Genomic DNA, 17,048 nt, shown 5'->3' on the forward strand with positions numbered 1-17,048 from the left:
CATGGGTATTTCAAGTACCTGTTTAGATTTAAAACGCTTTTGGAAAAGACGTACAGGATCAAGGGGTCACAAGATGAAGACTTTAGTCTCTGGTTTGTTGCTAATTAGTTGTAAGACCTTGGCACCGTTATTCGAATTCTTGTGGTCCCAGTTTCAGAAAGGAACGAGGAAAGACAGATCAAAAGGGATCTAGAAAGAAATCCTGAAGTGCCCATCTGCCTCTCAAGAGCTGTGAAGGGTCTGAGATGATAGCCTCTAGTGGCAAGTTTGTTTGCCCCAGTTTCATGGATGCTGATGGAAACTGCAGGATTCTTGAGTCAGAGATAAAGGACAATTTATTACTCACAGCAATAGCCATTGGCAAAATATCAGCGTTTTTTGTGCTGGTTATCTAAGCGTCTCTTCCCTTGGGCAATGCGATATGATCCAAGTGAGAACTGCACACACTGTGGGCTGTGTTACAAGAAAAGCCCCTGAACACAGGAAACACAGCTCTTACCATGGGTAGCAAGTGTGCCCGCCCTCTGCTCTGGCGGGGAACACTGTCCCCATCTTTCAAGATTTTTCAGGACACAAACATTCTTGAAAAGACAGTCCAAACCCATGCACAAGTTTATCTCTTGAAGACATGCAAGACATGCCGAAGAAACATGAGAAACACACAGAGAAGGACCTCCCAGCAACCCCGACCCCTCTGTTTCTATATCATCTTAGCATCTAGCAAATTCTCCCAGGAATGAGCCACTGCCAGCTACTCTGAATAATCTGAATGACAGAACTTGAAGCCAAATCCTTCAATTAAACTCACGCAGCATATAAGAAAGGCTACCATCAAGAGGACCCCAGGCACCAGGATGAGGCCAACATGAACTGTTGCCTTCAACCACGTCCACTTAGGGTTCTAAACGCATGGAAAATTGTATTTCCAACTCTACTTAGATGTATCTTACTGTTAATATTTAATAATACTATGTAATATTAATATTTAATATTAACACTTAATAATACATAGTATTACTGTTAACAGTAATAATAATATAATAATGTGTCTGATTTTTCGAAGGCAAATTTGTTTTTTGAATAATCCATTAATTCACAGTACTCATCCCCTTCTCAGAAAAGCTAGAGATGTTAAATGACATTTAGTATAAACTCCTTCATTTACGAATAAGAAAAATTAGATCCTAGCAGAAGAAATATTTGTTCAAGGTCACAAAGTATTAACCCAGGTCTTTTAGATCCTTGTACATTTCATGGTTGGAAATATCTACCAGCTAGCAAAGTAGGGTTCCCTGGCACACTGTCTAATATTGTGCCTGGGGAACCCAGAAGACTTGCCAACATACTTCATCCATATAACCAAGGAGCTAAGAATTTAGTGCTAAACTGTATGTGACCAGATAGTTCAGAAACATACTGTGATTAAAGTCCACTGAATAAAGGAAGGAATGAAAAGATATTGAAAGACAAAATCTCAGCTAATGAAAGAAAAAAAAAAAAAAGGTGAACACACTAAGCTCAGGAATAGTGATGGTCGCAGCTGGTAATAGCAAAGTCATGGCTGGTCTGGGAGGCAGTGAAGTAGAGGGCAAGAAGTCCTGCCTGTGTGAGAAAAGGGCAAGTCCGGGTAAGAGAGCAAGGCAGCACTGCAGAGGCGCGTGAAAGTCCGGGAGAAGCGTTTACTCCTGCAAACATGGCAGCCAGGAACCCTTGTCTTGACCAGCCCAGCCTCAGGCAAAGTCAAGCTTGGGTTTGGGTGCAAAAGACGACTCAGTTGCTATATTTACACACACACACACACACAACATAAATATACTAAGCCACGGTAAAATTATTTTGAGGACAAGTGAGTTATACTATTCATCAATTAGAATTTTCTTTTTCTTTTTGGGTTTATTGATATAATTTCTGCCAGATCCTAGAAAATAAACTTTGTAATTACTGACAATCAATTTATCCAAAATGTTTACTTTTATAGCTAAGCAATAAAAGACATCAAACCATTCAAAAGGAAAATGAATATATTTAGGGTTGTGGGTATGTATGTGTGTGTGTGTGTGTGTGTGTGTGTGTATACACATTCTGATTTGCCAATACATCAGACACCTACCATTCACCAAATAATCATTCATTCCACCTGTACCAACCACAGAATGGCCTTTCTAATAATCACTGAAAGAATGGCAATGCAACGTACATAAGTCTGTCCCTGGGGTGCTTGCATTCAGCTTGAGAGTGAGGTCTTTTCATGTATATTAATAAGCCTAACAATATTAGGTATGTCAGTAATGTATGTATTAATATATAGCATATACCTAAATTTGTTAGGTACACTGCATATAGTATCTATTATAATACACCTGACAATGCCAGTCTGTAAGGACAGAAGACAGAGACTCAGCATGTCTGGTAATTAAGAGCAGAGCTACGGATCCATATCCTAACACCTCCAACAATTAGAGACATGACCTAGATTCAGTAACTCGGCTGCTCTGTACACCTCAGCTGTTTCTTCTTTTTTTCTTCTTTTCTAGTATATATCTCACAGTTTTCTTCCCTGAGGTTAAAAAGAATTAACATATGTAAAGGGCTTCCTACACTGCCTAGCATGCAGTAATCCCTCCTTAAGTACTAGATATTATCACCATAGAAGGTGGGAGAGACAGGTTACTCAGTGCCTATCAAAATAGTTTAGATTCTATTATTTTTCTCTTCAAAAGCCTTCCTCTGTTTCTACAACTTGCCTTTGAAACCCTGAGGTCCAGCCACACCAGGCTCTTCATCTTTCTTTGACCACGTCTAACTGTCACGCACAGCATACACACACACGTGCGCGCACACACACACGCACGCACACCTATGACACGTCACAGGTTATCTTCCCGAGGTGCCAGCCCAGTCATGTCTGCCAAGTTCTGCCAACTCTTCCTCCTTCATGAAGCCTGCCCAGTCATTCTAGGTGGAACCAGTTGTTTGTTTAGCTCCCTGCATCCCCAAAGGCCTCTCTTTTTCTACGTGATTTGCCAGCCCTATGACCTCCAGCAAAACACTTAAGCCCATCTGTGTTTCAGTTTCCTTCCTGGTAAAGTGGAAGCAATAGTAACACCTGATTCTAGTGAGTTAGTGTGAGGACTGATGTATGTAAAGAGCTCAGGAAAATGCTGGTATCTAGGTAAATGTTGATTAACAGTATTGGCATTGTTTTATTATTATTAAAAGTATATACAAAAAATGTTATAGTTATGTATTTTAGTCTGCTTTTCACGAGAGTCTATACTATTGACGTGAAAGAAAGGGACCACGTCAAACTTTCCTCATCTTTGCATCCTCAGTACCGAGTGCCCAGAACATGGAAGAACCAAAGAAATACTAGGTGATTAATTCATTTTATTCCTCTTGCATTGTGGCTAATATAGAGTAGACGCTCAAAATCTTTTTCAGAAAAGAACCTGAATGGGTTCTTTTCCAGACTATGATTTGAGCATGTCCATTCATGTACAGTCTCTAATTATTTTGACTATTTCATGAAAAAAAGTTTGTTTTGATTTGTGTGATTTATGGGGAAGTGATAAAAGGCTACACATCGCGGTGAGTGTTTTGGCCTTGTCTTTGGGAAGTAATTAGGTCATGAGGGCCCTGTATTGTATATTTAGGAATTGCCAAGAGAGTATACTTTAAAAGTTCTCATCACAAGAAAAAAAAATTCATAACCTGCGAGGTGACAGACATCAGCCAAACTTACTGTGCTAATCATTTCAAAATATACACATACATCAAATCATTACATTGCACACCTTAAAGTAATGCAATGCTATATGTCAATTACATCTTAATACAACTGGAAAAAAGACTTACAGCAACTTTGAATAAAGGAAAAAAGTTTGGTGTGATACAGTAAAATCTACAAAAAAAAACCAAACAAACAAAAAAAACAAAACAAAACAAAAAACCCTCGAACAATAAATGTAAGTGCTTACTTCTAAAACTGAGAATTAACCAAGAAAGAAGCTACTATCTCCATCTCTATTTCATATTGTGCTGGAGGTCATGCCCAGTGTAATGAGGCAAGAAATTTAAAATACATAAGGTTTGGGAAGAAAGGAATAAAAACAACCATTAATTTTCAGATGACAAAGAGTACATAAAGATATCTAAAATAATCTAGTCAAACTATTAGAAATAGGAGTTGAATTTGACAAGTTCACTTTTTACAGCTCTTATATAAAAACCAATTGTCTTTCTTTAAAACAAAACAACTAAAAAGAAATAAAATGTTTCAAATGCCATCATTTACAAAGCAAATTCTTTAAATAGAACACAAAAAGCACCAATCCATAAAAGAAAAGATTTGACTAGTTTAAAATCAAGACCATCTCTTCATTAAAAGACATAAACCATGGACTAAGAAGATATTTGCGATGCATATATTCAATAAAGGATTCCAGAATATATTAAGAATGTCTACAAATAATAGGATAAAGACACCCAATGCAATAGAAATGTGGGCAAAAGCCTTTAATGTGTATTTCATACACACACACATACACATATACACACAGTTACACAACCCAAAGGGCCCCAAAAACGTGATAGAGTGCTTAACCTCATTAATTATCAGATAACAGCAAATTAATACCACAACTGGATGCCACTATGCAAAAAATCACAATGGCTACAGTTCAAAAAAATCTAAAAATACAAGTGCTGCCGAGGAAGCAACTAAAACTCTCATTCAGTGCTGGTAGGAACGTCAATTTGTAAACCACGTGAGAAACTGTTTTGATAGCATTTACTAAAGCTTAGCCGAAGTTTATCTTTTGGCACAGCAATTCCATCCCTAGGTGTACATCCAATAGAAACGTACACATTTGGGCACTGAGAGACAGATGACAGAATATAGCAGCGCTATTCCTAATAATTAAATGCAATAAACAATTCACATTTTCCTCAACAGGAAAATGGATAAATTGCGGTAGATTCGTAAAACTGGAAAGTATACAGTAAGAATAAACCACTGTGATATGCAACAACATGGGTGAATTTCAAAGAGAAATGTTAAGAGCAAGAAGGCAGAGACAAAATAATACGTAACATGTGATTCCACTTCTATAAATTTCAAAAATGGCCAAAATTAACTCATGCTGTCATAAGATAAGATGCTGGTTAACTCTGAGGAGGGTAAAGACTGGAAGGAGGCATGTGAAAAGTTTCCAGGTTGCTACAGTATTCTATTTTTTTATCTGGGGGGTGGTTACAGGTGTGTTCACTTTTTGAAAAGCCTCTGAACTGTATATTTATGACTGGTGTACAATTCCTCTTGTATCTCATTTCTTAATAAAAAGCTTAGACATGTATGTATGTATATATATATATGTATCTATATAGACAGGATAAACTACATTGAGCCAGGCTTCGTAAAGGTAGAAGGCATGTAAGAAGGATTCCTTCACAATATGCAACCCATCGTGTCTGAAAGACCTCATAATTAAAGTAATTCCAGAATTACACAGAGACTGTTGTGAAGTCGGGAATCCCGGTACAGTAAGACCTTTTTTATTAAACAGCTATGGAAACAGTTTCACAACCACTGTTAAATCACTTCATAGATATAAACATGTTGAAGCAAAGTTTGTTAAAAGAAAAAAAAACCTACTTTTAATAATAAACATTATCCTATCTCAAATAGACTGAAAATTCAGTTGGAGAATAACGTGATCCCTCCTCCCCCAGCCACACACATAAACACATTGTGGGTTTGCAAACTGGCCCCGGTACACGGAGGGCAAGGAGAGACCAAAGGAAGAGGCAGACCTCTCCAAACTGGGAGGCGGCAGGTCGGAAAAGCAAGGGAACTTACATGTGAGGCTGGGCTTGAGCAGTTGCAAGATGAGAAGATCTCGGTTCCTGCCGGACAGAATCTTAAAAGTGTGCAGAAAGGCTGTAACTGGGTTCCATCACGTATTCAGTCCAGAGGGTCTCGGCGACACCTTACTCTCTCAAGGCTGCGTCCTTGAGAAGCTCCCACTGTGGGAATGTGGGGTGAAATGTACATTCGGGGGGGAGGGCGGGGGGGAGGAGCCTCCCATTGCCTGGGTTCAGCTCCCTGGTCATGTCCTCTTGATGACCTCCTGCAACGCTCCACCCATCCTGACCGACTCTTACAATCTTATACATGCCTCTCTCCTCTGCAACGTCCCCTGAGAGGTCAGCAGGCGGTTTCACTAGTATGGGGGCAGCTCGTTTGGTGGCTATCTGGCTGCACTGGAAACAGATACCACAATAACATAGGAACTTGCAAGCGAAAACGCAGATTAAGATAATGATTTCCAAAATAAGTTAACAATTTTTTTTTCCATCAAGAGCCCCATGATCCAAACCACTCATTTATTAAAACCCCTTGACTGGGTGGCTAGGGGTTGGATCACTCCAGGCGTTCACTTGTGTCCTCATTAAAAAAAGATGCTACATTAGCAGACTCATCATGTATGAAAATATGACACTCTGTTTGGATAATGGCGTAGGTGCCTCCCTGCATGGCAGTGATAATGTCCGAGGCGATCCTATTTTCGAGGACAGCTTTTCTCATTAGAGACATTTAGTGCTCAGTAAGGAAAGGCTTTGTCAGCTTGCTGGGTGAATTTAGCAAGTGTGCTATGATGTCCTCCAGGCCAATGGAGGGAACAGAGACAACAGTCACATGATGGTCCCAATGGAAAACAGGTGGTGTCCACCTGACCTTGAGAAGAGGGAGGTGGGCGGCTTTAGGAACTTGACCTGGTTGTGCCCACCATACATGCTGGCCACGGGAGGCAGCAATGTCAGGCGAGAGGAAATGGACCGAGGACAAGATATGCCGGACCAGGACCCCTATTTTCTCTTCTTCCAGTGGTGCATGTTCCAAGTATAGTGTATTTCAACAGGTCCAGCTTGCAGCAGGGCAATGGAATCTCAGGGGAGACTGAGTAGTTCCCTGTCACTTGGACAGCAGTCTAGCTCATCCAATCAAGGCGGTTTGACCTGTTAGTGATTTAGCCTACTATTTTAATAGTCCAATTTGTTTCTGCCCATCTTGTTGCTTACGGGTTACAAGAGACATGGAACCCCCATTCAACAGTCTGTTAGTATGTCTAGCCTTGCATCTCGTGGCCTTTGAAATATGAACCCCCCCCAATCAGTGTTTATCTGATGAGGGTGTCTGCTCATGGTACTTCGCTTTTCTAACCATCTAACGGTGGCAGCCGGCTTTGTGCGGCAACAAGGGGAAGCTTGGGCGAGGCCAGATACGGTGTCCATATAAGCCAAGGCACACTGGAGGCCGCTCTCTGAGGGGAAAATCAATATAATCAACTTGTCAATCCCTCACCAGTTGAGAACTCCGGAGGGTGGTCCCAGACCCCTTAGGCAGTTGCCTTGGGCATTGTTGAGAACACACAGGACAGGCTTTTACTATGTTAACCAAGTCACTGTATTTCAAGGACAGTCGACATCCTTGGCAATAAGGGTGCTGTGGTAGCTGCTTTTCCTGTGCACCCAATCTGTTGTATCTACCAAAGGGTCAGTTGCTAGGGTCCATGCCCAGCCTGGGGCATCAGCTTTCTGATTACCAGGGGTATCAGAATGTTAGAAGCCAGGATGTGAAAAACAGGAGAACTGCCTCAGGCTCTTGCAGATGAATCCAAATATCTTCCACAAATCCTGCCCCACAAAGATGTTCATGATGATCCAGCCCTTGGCTTCTCATTGTCCAAGCCATCGAGTTAATCCCTTTAGAACAGAGCAACTGTCAGGGAGAGACCAAAGAAACTGGCAGGGAAGGACCAAGAAAGAGGCAGACCACTCCAGGTTGGCAGGTGGCAGACTTAACAAGCAAGGAAACTAACATATGAGACTTGTCTCGGTGGCCACAAGATGAGTAGATCTCCACCCCTGCCCACTAGAGTCTTAAAAGTGCGTAGAGAGGCCTGAACTGGGCTCAGTCATGTGTTCAGTCCAGACGGTCTAAACAACACCTGACTTTTTCAAGGCTGCATCCTTGAAACAGCTTCTAGAGTGGGAATGGTGGGCAGAACACACATTCCAAGAACAGGGAATGGGGTGAGGAACCTCTGATTGCTTGGCTCCAGCTCACATGTCAACTAGCAGTCACATCTCTCCATGACCTCCTCAAACACAAACACAAACACACACACACACACCCCTTCCCTTTCTGTCGTAATGACAGGACACAGACGAGGCAGGCAGAGAGATTACTTAAAATCCACACAGGGATTTGGGTGAGGTGCATGGAGTAAGGGTGGGGCACAATTATAATGTCAGAGCCTCACAGTCAAGCGTCTGATCTCCAACCTTCAATCCAGACACCTCGTCTTATCAAGGAACCTAGAGCTGAGTAAACTTCGAGACATGAGTCAATTAACTAACGTTATAATGAACTGACATAGAACACTAATGCCGTATCATTAATTAATAATAAAGAAAGCTGCTAAGCAAGTCAGAATATTCTCATTGTCCTGTCAGTATACACTCTCACCGTCCTAAATAGGAACATAAGAAGTCAGGATACGCTCAGAATCTGGCAAGAGAAATGGGTGGCTTAATTTTGATGACAGTGGCATTGACCTACCAGTGAATTCATCCCCCCTGGATCATGTACAGCTGGCTGTGGAACCAGACATGTAAGCAGGTGCCTTCCCATTGGAGTAATGAGAGAGGAACACGGGTAATTCTAGGCTCTCACACCAATTTTGTAAACTTCATGCAGTTCTGTCCTTATTGATTCACTCAGCCTCCTCTGCACATAAGCACTGTGTTGGTCAAGCCTGTTTATGTGTGAATATTATTAGTTGAATCCTCCAAAAACAGACTTCCAAGTTCTAGGTATATTTAAATCCAATTCTCTGTGAACAAACCTCAGGACTCTATCAGAGAGGAGAAATATATTGAAGAAGAACATATATTTAATTAATGATTTCCATTAATATATGTGAAAATGGAAGTCTCATGAGAATGATTATTGGATATCTAGTTTAAAAATGATGCAAAGGGGCACATCCCATAGAAGTATTCTCATAGCTGAAGATACATATTCCATGCTTGCTTGAAAAGGGGCTTTTGCCAAAACTTGAAAACTCCAAAGCTCCCTCAAGGGGACCTCATACCAATCCTGCCAATAGGTCTGGGGGACACTAACCTGACACAGGTTACAATGAGACTTCCTCCTTCCAGGCTGGGAATCAGTGGATGCATTTTATCCTGTGAATTGATTAGAAGTCAACAGAAATGTGAAACCTAATTAAATATATAAGCAGAAATCACTTTTTAAAATTCTACAAGCCAATAAAACCTGCAGAGAGTAACATCGGAGACACCTACATTGTTCAGTTCTTCCAGAAAAAAAGCAGTCAGTAAATCATTCAGATTATGGTCTAACACAAAGGATTTGAATATTTATGTCATTCATAGTAAGTGACTGTCTGACATACCCCAATTGGACACTTTGTACATTCTAGATGCTGCATTATCATGCAAATATCCCTGGACACTGGGGAGCATCCTGACACAACAGTGTACATCTTATTTAAAATCAAGGCAGTAAAGTCTTGCAGGGTGTCCACTGCACAACTCCAGGAGGCACCATTTGCACAAACTATGAAAGGATTCTATAAATGGGGCCCTGGAAGTTATACCATGTGGCTGTCTTAAGATATTCTGAATCCGATGAGAAAAGAAAAGAAATTTCATAAAGATTGGTAGGTGGCCACACTATAAAAATAGAAAAAAATTATAATATAATTTTATTAACTGACTGATACTTCTGACAATTCACCTGGACTACCACACGTCACTAACCCCAAATTTCACAGGACACTAAGCCAGGAGAGGGTACAACAGAACCCGTATCCTATCTGAGGACTCCTTTGTTTTCAATTACATTTTCCTACAGACACAACTGTTTTGTGTATTTTTGAAATATCTTTGTTTTCTTTTCCATTCATATTTATAACCTTTACAGCTCTATTTATATGATTTGTACATCTTCCCAAATATTTTTAACACCTTCCAATTTAACATCACTGAAAAAGGCATTATTGTGCTTTCAGTGCTGCTTCCTCATCATTAATAAAGACATTACATTTTTAAAAAATCCACCCTTGTTAAGCACATTTTTGCAACTTCAAATTATATAAAACCTAAAACATGAGTAATCTGAAGACTTTGCCACATGTTATTCTTTGCTTACCATCTTTTAGCTCATTTTCAGTTCTCGACGCTGAATTTTTCTGGTTTGATTTGAATCAATTTTGCCTGTAAAATCTCACTGATGTTATATCAATTACTAGAAGGGTTGAATATAGGATGAGTGCTATACTTAATCCTCTCTATTCATCTCTGGATTTAGTTATTCTAACAAGAATGCTATTTAGTGTGTGTGTGTGTGTGTGTGTGTGTTTGTGTGCACACGTGTGTGTGTTGAGGGATAGTGGCGTTGGGGGATGGAGAGTGCTTTTTAAAACTTAAACAATTTACAAAAATAGATTTACTATTCTGGGAGAGAGCAGGATTAAAGTGACAAAGAAATGAGCTCTGGCTCTGACCATCATGTGAACTGACAGAAGGAAAAAGGTGGACATCACAACAGTATCCACCTTAGACCAAGGTAAGCATGGCCCTTGCCTCAGGGGGCTTGGTGCTTTGAAGCCCACTTCTCGAAATTTTCTAATTTCGGCTCTGGTCACACTCTGGTGCCTCGGACTAGCTGGAGTTGGCAGTGTCCGGGAGCAGAGTACCCTGAGTCCCGACCAGGACGCATGTGGGCCCCAATCTCTGTTTCCCTCCTTCACATCATTCTACCATCTTCCTGCTTGTCTCTCACTCCATCTGGGGCCAACCAGTTGCACAGATGTGCTCAGGGGGTGGAAAATACGAGGTCATTCCAGGTCTGATGGTTGGACCCGAGACCCAGGAAGGTGACTTGGCAAACATCATTCCCATTTGCAGGTTCAGTGTCCCTTTCACAGGTTCATGAGAGACTGGCCTATGAGAATGGTGCTGACTTGTGAATTTTGGGTGACACAAATTGTTCATACAGACAGGGGTCTTGAAAAAAAGAAATATTTACCATACTCTATGGTAACACTAGGGGGCGCTCTGTATTAGAGTGCTTAGATTAAAGGAAATTCTTGTTAGTCTCAGAAAAATTCTATACAAAAGAAAGTCATTATAAACTCTATCCAGATAAGTTTTTTTTTTTAAGATTTTAAATGAATCTGGCTACAGAGTGTCTACACTTGGTTTGCAATCATAACATAATAAAGTCTTGACACTGTCTGGTTATATAAAAAGGCTCCTATACGTTTTTCTTTTCTTTGAAGAAGTTTGTAAAATGACCACACATTTGATACCTAATAAGCAAGTCCAAGGGTAGATGTGGTTAATGTCTACAATCAGTTGACTTTAAAAGAACATTTTAAAGGACATACTCCTCAATAGTGTGTGTGTGTCTATTCCAAGCAGCTGAAGGACATCAAAAGCAAAACTGAGATTTACTTAAGACAGAAGAAATTCCAGCTCTGTACTGCAGCAGCAGCTGGTGTCTGAGGGTTTCCAGCCTCCCACATGCCCTACAGATTTTGGACTTGTCAGCCCTCATAACCATGTAGGCCAGTTTACTGAAATCTGTATCTACCTACCTACCTATCCATCTATCCAAACTACTGGTTCTGTTTCTCTGGTAGGAACCTAATTGATACAGGACAAGTTTATCTCTCCAAAATGCTCAAGTACCTTTCTTGACATTGAGTCTCCTTGGGCCAGTGTGGAAGGAAGCCCTGCCTTCACTCAGCCAATCACTGTGCTCAGAGGAACTGGAACACACCGATCGGCCTGATCAGCTGGGTCACAAGCCCACCCCTAGACTCAGGTTAAGTCATCTCCCTCAAGAGCACAAACAGAGAATGAGGAGAAACAACTCAGCAAAGAAAACGTGCGTTCTTTTATGGGGGGAAGTGATGCTGGACAGGTGTTCACACCAAAGGTCCAACAAAAAGGACCTTACACACTTGCTTTGTCTCAAAACTGGCATTAATAGGTGCCAAGCACATTCATGTTGATAAAACTTCTGAATGTTTTCAGATCTTACCAACCTGGGTTATATGTTCCAGCAGGAGTCAAAATTTCCTCCTAGAATGTAATTCACTCATATATCAGGTAACTTGAAGTGGATATACCAGGGTCTTTAAATGAAGCCCTTGAACATCTTTTTTTCCAGCAGACCAGTATAGAGCCATGACAGCTGAAGTTCATCTCCAGTTCTGCTGCCATCTCTTTTGCAGTGTCTGGCTATTTGTCCTGTTTTCCTCATTGCCACCTTGACATCTGGCATCTCACATCTGCACTGTGTTTTCTCTTGTTTCTTGAATCTCTTAAGACTAGCAGTCGGCAAATTAGCATTTAATTGGCGGGCTTGATTCTGATCACAGTGGAGATACACTAGTTAGGAAATGAAGAACTGGGCTCAGGGGTGAAGGAGGAAGGCCCCAGCATGGCCTGAGGATCCACCTGGACTTCACTTCAGCATTGATGACACTGTTACCATCAAGGCAGTGTCATCCCAGAAGTCAAGAGGCTTCCCAGGCAGTGTATCCCAAGGGTCAAGTTTTATCAAGGAGAGAGGTCACTACAGCTGGAGCAACCCCAAATGTCTTGAGTCCTGAGTAGGCTGGGCTTGAGATGGACGCTGTGCAGTGGGTCAGGTTGGTTACGGAAAAACTGGCATTCTGGGTAAGACAGAATGATCAAAGATACCATTGAAAATAATCTCCCGTGTGGGACTGTGAGGTGCTCAGCCTGGCTGGGAAAGGGGGTATATTCTAAAACTGAGAGAGATGAGTATGGAAGGAGAGGCTGTAGCCAAACTGTGAAGAGCTCTGGCTGTCACTGGCTGTCACTCATAATAACACAAGCTGGGAAAGAGGAACACCTTTTTTACCCAGGAAGGAACATGATAAAACAGATGTTTTAGGAAGAATTGTTCGGTGTCTCTGTTATAGAGACAGGCTGCAACCAGGAGGAGCTGCAAAACATTGTAACAAACGCAGCTTGAAATCGAAACAAATAGTCGGTACCATTCACTGGGGATTTGTGCTACCTTGCAGTGCTCAAAGAATCCTTTCAAAAATATGGGTTTATAATGGAAAAGTAATGGGAAAATTGAAATATATTATGAAAGCATCAGAAGCATGCACAATTTTCGGCGCAGTAATGCTGGTGCAGTTATATGTATTGATTCCTCATTCAAATACAATTAAGCTTTGAAATCAACGGCACATGGATTCAGACAGTTGAAAATGATATATTTCTTCAGTGCTTAATAGATGTCCAAACTGTGTCTAGGAATGATAGAAAAGTGAGTAAATTGCTCTACTTTAACTTTAGGCTAAATTAACTCTTTCTGGTTCAGTCTTCGTTTGCATTGTTCTTTACAGTTTTCACAGCATTTTCACACGGTTAATCTCTTTGGTCCTTTATAGTACCCCGTTTTACCGACAAGAAAAATAAACTCCAGAGATGGTAAATCATTTATCGCATGTGCCAAATGTGACTTAGTGGCAGAGCTAGATTAGAGCTTGGACCTAGACAACATTCAGCACAGAATGGGCCATTAGTCTGGCAGGTAACAGGGTGAAGCAAATCAAGACAAAGGTAACCCGTTCCAGAGAGACTGATGATAAGTGCCTGAACCGAGGGAGAGCACGGAACTGTAGAAATGGGCAGAAGTGGCTACTCAGACTCTGCCTCATTTCTTCCCAAATTCTATATACTCTCCGACCAATACAGACGGACACGCTGAAGTTTCCCAGGAGTGGAAACAGCTCCCCTTTGCTTTGCTCACCCAGCACCAAGGCATGTTCAGATTCCGTGGATCAGTGCTCCCCTCCTGGAGTCTCCATCATCCAACATGGTACAGAGGAGCCCAGTGCAGCAGACTGTCTGGCTCTCATCCCATTTTGGTGCGGAGGGTGACCTCAACTTGTGCGGTACCAGATAATCAGGTCTTCTGCCATGATTGTGTGGGTGAGGCATCCGGCTGACGGCTGAACAGGCTCGCATCCAATCTGTGTCCTTCTCCCCAAGCCAGGATTGCCCTGGTACACGGCTGTGTCCACCCTTCTTCTGCGGAGCACAAAGAAGCTTTAACAATGGCCCCAAAGTGGCCCTGATATAAGGCAATTCCTGTAAAAGCTTTGGCCATAGTCTACCATGGAGCTGGGCTCCAGTGTGTTCTATCATGTGTAAGTGCTCTGTGAGCAAAAGAGAATAAATGTTAATCAAACAGGTCGAGCAATGACTCAAATTTATCAAAATATGTGTTATCCTTTTAGAAAAACATGTGCTCATTTTACTGAAGAATCTAAAAGTGCGTGGGGGAAAGACATTTGTATGACACAGAGACCCAATGCGAAGACGAAGAGAAGAGGATGAAATAGCTCCATGTCCTTACCAACTTTCTTCCCATCCTGGGTGAGGCTAGTGAAACAGTTTACAGGTTCTAGAATCTAAGGGAATTCCAGCTTGTCCTTCCAGCTGCCCTTCTGAAACTGCCTCCTCCAGTTTGTGCCCCACACTCAAACCCCCTCTCTCCTCCCTGTCACTTTGTACCAGCGAACTGTCAACTCTGGCATCATTCTCAGAGACTGCTTAATGGATTACATTTGGACCAACATCTCCAGCCTACATGGCATCTCCACTCCTTTCCTGCACCCAGCCTCTGCTCCCAGAATCCTCACAAATCCTCAGGGCATGGAGGCATACTTTGAACACTGTAACACCAGAGGCAACTAGACTGGACCCAGATTAAATGTCTAAAGGTGTGTTTTGAGACTTGAAAAAAGTGAAAGGCTGCCATCATGGGACTAAGGTAATTCATATAAAGGGACAGGGGCAGTAGAATATTTCAGAGGAAAAGCTCCCCATCAAACTAAAGCCCTCCCTTCATCATCTCCCTTGTGAGATTTGGCCATCAGGGTGTGTGGACGATGAACAGCAATTATCTGAATGAGTGTGCATAGTTAGTGGGAGTCAATAAATGTCCACTCCGGTACACACTGTCAGTTGCAATTTGCATCAACCCTCCTTCCTCATTGCAGGCTTATCTAGGTTGAGAGGGAAGGAGAGGCGTTGAAATATCCAGGCTTCATTAGTTAGCGTTTGAATGGAAGATGCTAGGAGCCAAGGGCAAGAGGTACACGAATGCAAGTCAAGAAATCAGTGAAGCAGACTTCAGGACAGATGCTTGGGATGCTCTGACTTAATTCTGGGGAAAGGTAGTCAGGCTTAAAGCTAAATTTTAAAGAGCAGAAAATAGATTTTCCCACTCCTTTGGTGCCTTGCCAGACATGTGAGCTCAGGTGACAATAATAGCAAAGCAACACTCGTTACATCCCAGGTTCTGTTTCAAATGCTTGACATGCTTTAACTAATTTAATTTCCATATCCTAAAAGGGAGGTACTATGATTGTCATCCCCATTTTACAGATTTGAAAACTGTGGTACAAAGTGGTTAAGTACATTTGTCCAAGGTCACCTTGCAAGTAAGCGGCAAAGTTGGTACTTGGCTCTAAAGCGTATGGTATTAACTACTTATTACACTACCCTACATTCCCGAATTAGGACGGCACATCTTTCTTCTTTAAAATCATGAGAAATATATCAGAGGCCATGAAAGCTAACAAAATGAGAGCTCCAAAAATCTGCCATGGAAAATGGAAATCAAAGTAGACAAAAGTTAGTCTTAACTGTGGAGAATGGCCTGAGGGATACTGCCCCTCAGTGGTAACATTTATTCTCCTTGCTGTGTCCTTCTGCCTGGAGTAGCATCACTGATTCCTTGTCCAGGTTAATCCTCATAATCTGCACTTTTCTTTTACATTTTAGTTGATCCCAGCATGGGTTATAAGGTTCATCCATCCTAATAAGATCTCCTTACTCAGAATGGCCCTGGCTTCAGGAAAGATGAGATTCTGAAATGGGTGGGCAGGGTAAAAGAGATTGGCAGGAAGACCTGGGAGGTAAGACCCTGGTTACAAAGACTGTAAAAGAAAGAAGGTGGGAGCTTTAAAAAAAAAAATGGAGTCACGATACTCTGAAACCAGAAATAAATTGACTTGAACCCTGAAAAGCATAGAATGAATCCCCAGATTGAGAAATAGTGATATCCGTGTTTCAAATGCAAAGGAGAAAGGGTGTGAGTTGAATGGATTTCCATAATTAGTATTTTTTTAATTTACTTTAAATGCTAAGGAAATAGGCAAAATAAATAATTATCATGGATACATGCCACTGTCCTCCAAATTCCATAGGTCAGGAAACTGCAGTCCAGAGACTTGAAGTGACTTGTCCAGAGGCACTCAGCTAGGGAGTGGCAGAGCCCCAAAGTGTACTCTGGCAGCACAACCTCAGTCCATCCTTTTAACATCTACAATGTACTCCTTTTATGTGAAGCAGGTGGGCGAAATGCTGGCCAAGTCCAGTCCATAAACTGTGGCTGGGGCCACAGTACTGTATTTGGTTCAGGGTAAACTCAACACAATTGAAAGAGAGCAACCCTTTTCAATTCAACGAACACATGCTCCCGTGTCTCAGCATTTTGTTCATACTCCCGGGAAAATAAATGGAGGCTCAGCCCTCAGTGCAGGAGGCACTTGGCATCTCAGAGCATGGGAGGAAACAGAGAAGCGTTTTTGTACAAAGCCACATGTCCTAAGCTCAGTTAGAGGAATGTGTGTAACGTCCAGGGGATTTATGCTGGATTAAAAGGACAGGTCGGGGGGAGGTTACAGCTCAGTGGTAGAGCACACGCCTAGCATGCACGAGGTCTAGGGTTCGATCCCCAGTACATCCGTTAAGTAAAAAAGAAACAATAAAAATAAATAAATAAATTAACCTAATTATCCCCCCAAAACAAAACACAAACAAACAAACAAAAAGACAGGTCAGGGGAGGGTGACTGGGTAAGGAGCATTTCTGGCAAAGGGAGAAGATCAAACAAA

The 17,048-nt window shown here is 41.7% G+C and overlaps 1 long non-coding RNA gene across 2 annotated transcripts in view; it reads right to left on the reverse strand.

Annotated features, from left to right (window-relative positions):
- The window catches only part of LOC123614969 (uncharacterized), a 255,660-nt gene that overhangs the window by 226,240 nt on the left and 12,372 nt on the right, over positions 1 to 17,048 (reverse strand). Inside the window, exon 1 of one of the 2 annotated variants that reach the window (XR_012499091.1) lies at positions 5,858 to 6,957. The exons of the other annotated variant lie outside the window; for it this stretch is intronic. This is a non-coding gene — a long non-coding RNA (uncharacterized LOC123614969). Of the gene's footprint in view, positions 1 to 5,857; positions 6,958 to 17,048 lie in introns of those variants that run through there. 2 annotated transcript variants of the gene reach the window in all.

This window comes from Camelus bactrianus, chromosome 15 (assembly GCF_048773025.1).
Source record: "Camelus bactrianus isolate YW-2024 breed Bactrian camel chromosome 15, ASM4877302v1, whole genome shotgun sequence".
NCBI classification, from domain to species: Eukaryota; Metazoa; Chordata; class Mammalia; order Artiodactyla; family Camelidae; genus Camelus; species Camelus bactrianus.